Genomic DNA, 6,000 nt, shown 5'->3' with positions numbered 1-6,000 from the left:
TCTGGCCAATAATTACCCCCAACTTAATTAGCTAATGTTGTGTTTAGGTATCCAATATTTATGCATCAGTGAAGCAATAACATTGCAAACCACTCTATTTGTTGAATGCCCTTTTATAAAAACTGGATGTACCCATATGGATTGTTTCAAACAAAGATAAATTGCACCAGCGCTAAGCATCTGCAGGTAGAATTGGCTCTGATGCAGCTACCATGTCAAAAAAAAAAATCCCCTTATGATGAAATTCCAGTATCCGTGACTTTCCATGGAGAACATAACACTGTCAGCGCTGCTGAGCATGCTGTGAAGAGTTCATCTGATTCTTATGGGACTACAGAGTAACAGGCTGTACATCTTGCAAGTAAGGAGAACATTTCAATCAAAGATATTTGAGCTGGTTTTATTTTTTTGTATTGACTGAAGAACCTTTTTTTTGTCTTTTTTCCAAAAGTATAAGTTTGCTTTTGAAAATTTTAACTGCGTTAAAAAGTTGTGGGTTTTTTTAAGCATGATTTTTTAGCTGTTGTCAAAAAATAATATGAACATTTGATTTTTTTATTCTGTTGAGACTTAAATTTTTCATGGGGAAAATGGTTTTACTCCCCTGTGGTATATGCTTGGATCAACAAAAGTTCCATTTTCATTTAAGGCCAAATTTATCAGACTAAACGGGAGCTATCACCATTGACTGGATTATTCATTAACTGAGGTTACCCTGGATTTGTTCTCACCTATAAAAGCAAAATTTAGGGCTCCAGTGATAAATCCACTGCCTTTCCATTTGAGGTCTAGTTCCAACCAATTCCATGCCAGCACACTGAGGAGTAAAACAGAGAAGCAGAAGCAACAGCTTTCGCCACAGCTGCCTGGGGCAATAAACCAGAAGCACAAATTCTCTCATCCCTTACCATGTTCTAAGCCAGCCAATCTTTCTCTTATAGTGCTTTCACATTCATGAATCTTTTTGAAAACAACATTGAATAATATTCCAAATCTCTTAATTTCCTCTGTACGTTCAAGAAAAAATAGAATTTCCTGCTATTTCTGCACTAGGTTATATAATTTCTGTGTTTCAGCTAGAGCATGAAGTAGACACTTGTAAAAACCTGAAAATATACACAGAAGAGGCAGACAAATAAAAAGTTGCCCCAGAGTGCTGTATACCGGTTTATAGCTGAGAGATCTAATCGTTGTTTGCATGCATGCATGCACATGCACACACACAATGTTTCTATTTCAGACTGCTTCTCCTGATATTTATCTCTCTGGGATTATAAAAAGATCTCAGGGTAAGAGAAAATCTCACATTTAGTTTTGTTGACTCCAACAGCTCAATGAAGGTAGTTCTGATGCTTTTTATGTTTGAAATTCCTTGTTACAATTTAATTAAAAACTCCTTCAGGAGATGGCTTTACATTTGTATCATATTTATCTGTACCTGTTATGACCATCCCGTTACACATTTCAATGAATTATCACATTGGAAATGTACAGACATTTTAATTCTGAACTACTTTTTAGGGAGTGGCAGGGGTCAGATGAGGATACTCAAACCTAGGGCACTGGCTACTGCACTGGGAAATTTTGTGATGTTTGCTGTATCATTCCTTTATGTTCAAACAGACCAAACCTCGGGCTAGGATGAGGGTTCGGTGGCCTGAACAACGGTGCTCAGGCCAGGACTCAGGAGGTTGCTCAGGGAGATCAGGCTGGGAATCCTGGGCATGCCCTGACACCGCAGCCCAGAGACAAGGACTAGATTCCTAGTTTTGCTTCTGTTTCGTTCCACGCTGTGGTTCACTCATCTAGGAAATAATATAAATAGCGTATCTGGCTATACAGTCAACAGACTTTACTAAGAGTTGTTTGTAAATTACTTTGAGATTCTGTGATGAAAGTTGCTATACCGAATAGTTTATTTTAACCTGATGCGTGCATATGCTAATGTAGTCATGCTCACATACATACAGGTTCACAGGATCAGGGTTGCTTCTTTTAAGCTGTCCACAAATACCTTACATGACAATGCCATAAAATCAGGGAACTGGATATTCTAGAGTGAGAACTTGAGCCATCAGTCATAGTAAGTATATAATCGAGCTATAAAAATATGCATTGTCACTAAGTGTGATCAAATGAATATAAACAATATACTCCTGAGTAGTATATTTACATCTGCATCTGCATATACCACTTAGGTCAAATAGATTCCACTGGCATGTCTAGATTTAGTTTCCATATTATACTTCGTATTTGATCATTAGGCAACACCAGACAACGTTATTATTGAAGAGTAAATATTGTACAGGATAAATGACGAGAGTATTGTACTCTGTCAATTCTGGTTTTATTCACAGCAGTGAAACTGCATTATCATTGCAACAATTAATTCCATTTTGTTATGGAATGCAGTACGCCTGTAACAGAGAGTAATACAAATGAATTAAAATATATGGATTATATAGAAAATTAAGTGCAAACTATTTAAAACATCTTAAGTGATTAGATGCAATAAAATGTTACAATCGCACAGCTGGCAAACCGAAGTCAGGAGAGAACAATCACCCCACTCTAGATGCACAGAGAACCTGGCTCATAACCTTGGCTTTTAAACTTGAAGCTTGACAAACAATATTTCTCCTGTGATCTGGACAGGTGGCAGTCCCATCATAGAGCATTCGCCAGCATTACCACTCTCCTCATTTAGACTTTACATCAAGTGTGTGTGAGCTCTGGCTTGAAACCAGATTCTTCGTGTCTATAAGCAAAGACAAAGGCTAACGCTTATTTATGAACACCAGTTCTAAAGAAGCAAAGGTATTACATAAAGGACCACCGTTCATTTAGATTACACAATATTTTTATGGGATATGTGATACATTGGAGGACTATTTATATGTACATTTGAAAGTAACTGTTGATTACCAAAAATAATTCTTACCCTAAACAGAACAACACTGCTAAGAAGGTACAGCAATACAATTCTGCAATAGCATAAAACAAAACTGTCTTGTTTGTGGCTACATGAAAGGATTAAAGAGTATAATTTTACTCTCTTAGACCAAATGAAGTCCTAAATTGGAAAAGCAGCTCCATCCAAGGTCGCCTCTGTTGTTTCCAAAAATATCTTGAAACAAACGCAAGAGGGGCACTTTGTTGGGTGTTATCTAGACATATATAGTTTCAATCAAATTCTTCAAGAAGTGTCAGAATAAAAGTCGAACATCTGTTTGACACTGCCAAGTCACTAGCAAGTGAATCCCTGCAAAGGCTGAAAATAACTTTGGTAACAGAATTAAGAATTATGGGATTTTTTTCTTTACACTTAAAAGAAAAAGCCACATTAATTTGCGATGGAATTGTAAACACTTTTTAGACATTTCATGAAAGGATTGTATAATTCTTTCTGCTACCCAGGGTGAAGTGTTACAAGGTTGTGTTAATGATCCCAGGAAAATATTTATAGTGCTTTTTCCAGTATATGAGTTCTCTCTTTCCTCTCATCATATTTTACAATTAACCTTCACTTTATTCAGTTAAGTCAACAGGCAGAAAAGAACCTTCAGTGTATACAGATTTTAAAGTGATGCCTTTCACATACAAATGGTTGAAGTACAGTGTAGTAAATGAAAAAATACAAAAGGAACAGTGAGCACAACAGTAACAACCCACTATGAAGTATGCCATGCTCCACCTCTTTGTTAGAGGAATTCAGATTGCCTTCTAGTTATTAGCTGTGGGAGATATTTTCCTAAGGAGACTGAATTTCAAGATGATGTTGTCATTGCCTGTGAAATAGATGCCCAATCTTCATTACTGTCCTCTGAACATTAACTAGATCTCTCACCGTTTCCTGGCTCACTCATGCAGATACCTGAGCAGTCTTATCAGCCTACGTAAAATGAAAATGAAGTAGAGAAATCCTTTAGGACAAAAGATGCAACATGAACGTAAAATATTAGAACAGGTTGTCTGTGGGTGACTCTCTATGTTCTGATATAGCTCTGTTTTCTTTTTAATATGCTATAAAAACATGACAAGCTTTAAAGCACAGACTAAGGGAGATGGATACAATGTTTTATAAATACTTTAAAAAATACAAAGTTTTTTAATGCTGCAGTCCACAGAATGCAGTCTTGGAGCAATGCATCACTTAAATAGCAGTTGATGAGTAAAAGGCATAATTTGCATCTGATTTTTACCTTTTGAATTTTCAATTTTTAGAATCCCAAATTAATCAGTCCTTTTTGCTTTTGATCATTCTTCACTAAGGGCTCTGAGATTTCTGTGATAACTGCAAAGAAATGCCTAAAAACTAGTTTACTCATCAGAAAATGCTACCATAGTGTAAGTCAAGTAAACTGCTGAATTATTAATATTTTATAACCTTAGAGTTTCAACTGCTATTTAAAAAACAGTAATACAGTAAATAAAAAAGAATTAAAACCCTATAAATTTTAATTACAGAAAATCTTGAGAATTTTGTGGGGTTTTTTTTCAGTATGAACTAGTTGTAAAATTCATAATGAAAAACTGTGAGATTAATTCCTTCATTCCTTCATTATTTCCCTTACATGGTTATTATTTGTACATGATGTATGCCTTTATGGTTTTGTTGTTGTTGCTCCCTGAGTGCCAGGCATATTTTCTATTCCATTCCAGAGAAAAGAAGTAGGGAGAGAGAAAGGAATTTATCCTTGAAAATTGGTAAGATCCCGTTTTCCATACTCCTATCAACTGCATTTTTTTCTGGTATTAGCAAAATGTGCAGGATTTGGCTTTATCCTATTTCGAGAGTAGACCTAATTAAATGCTTACTGTGTAAATGAGTGGTTTTAAAACATAAGCAGTTGCAATAAAATTCAGATGCTTAAAAATGACATGTTATTCTATAATTATAGCCTGAACTGAAGCAGTATAACAGACATTGGCCTGGGTAGATCCATTTGTAGGAAAAGAACTCTAATTCTTGGCATTCAGCAAATGCTGGTTGTGTATGTCCTAATTTGAAAAAACATACTTTTCTTTCAAAACTATGAGGAATGGAGATGCAAAAAGAGTAAAAATATACTTTTTTATAATAAGTATAAATAATGCCTTTAAATACAAGGCAATGTATAAAGTTGTATTTTAATGTTAAAAACTATAAATACTCCAGCACTAGATTTGTGCAAGACAGCCTCTCATAGATGTCAAATAAAAATCAAACCATATTGCTAAGGACTTGTGTATTTTGATTGTTTGTGCTGAGAAAAACTTTCACAAGCATTAAATTTTTTTAGAAACTGGACTTTGTCTAATGGAACATTGATCTGTGTTGGATGAAAGTCGTTATTTTAAATAATTACAGTTCTTTTTTATTCTCTGTGTTTTATAAAACAGATGCTGGCCCTTTAATTCCTGCTTGTTCTGTCAGGAGGAAGAATACAGAGCTAAATCCAGCAGACCTTATTTTGGCAAAACTCCCACTGAAGTCAGTGAGGGTTTTGCAAAAGTAAGGGCTGCATGATTCGTCTCACAGCTCCTGCTGATTTTTTGGAATATGTTTCCTCTCCCCCCCCCCCCCAAAAGCGGAGCTCCTCATCGAGTTTGACATCACCACGGTGCTGTGGCTTACAGCGTTTTTCTGTCTGTAAACTAGAATGAAATCAGTGTAATGCAATTGTGAGAAATACCCTTTTCACCCAGTGACCTTGGAATAAAACGGATTGCCTCGGCAGTCTGGAGACTGCTACTGTGGAACTAACTGCACAGAGACACCGAGGATTTGGAGAACCTATTTTAAATTCATGCTGAGAATTTAAAGAACTCTTTAAACAAGCTGGAAATAGGTCAAAATCTGATTGTTAAAAAACAGCTACCCGATTGCGTGTTGCCCAGACAGGTGGTACCTTGTGATAAAATTGTTGGTTCGTGTAACACTTCCTCACTGGAACGCTGGCACGTCCATGAAAATTTCAATTCTGTTTCCATTACAGATTGTGGTAGAGAAAGGCAGCT

The sequence above is a fragment of the Phalacrocorax aristotelis genome, chromosome 15, assembly GCF_949628215.1.
Source record: "Phalacrocorax aristotelis chromosome 15, bGulAri2.1, whole genome shotgun sequence".
Classification (NCBI taxonomy): Eukaryota; Metazoa; Chordata; class Aves; order Suliformes; family Phalacrocoracidae; genus Phalacrocorax; species Phalacrocorax aristotelis.
Note: the sequence above shows the minus strand (reverse complement) of the source record.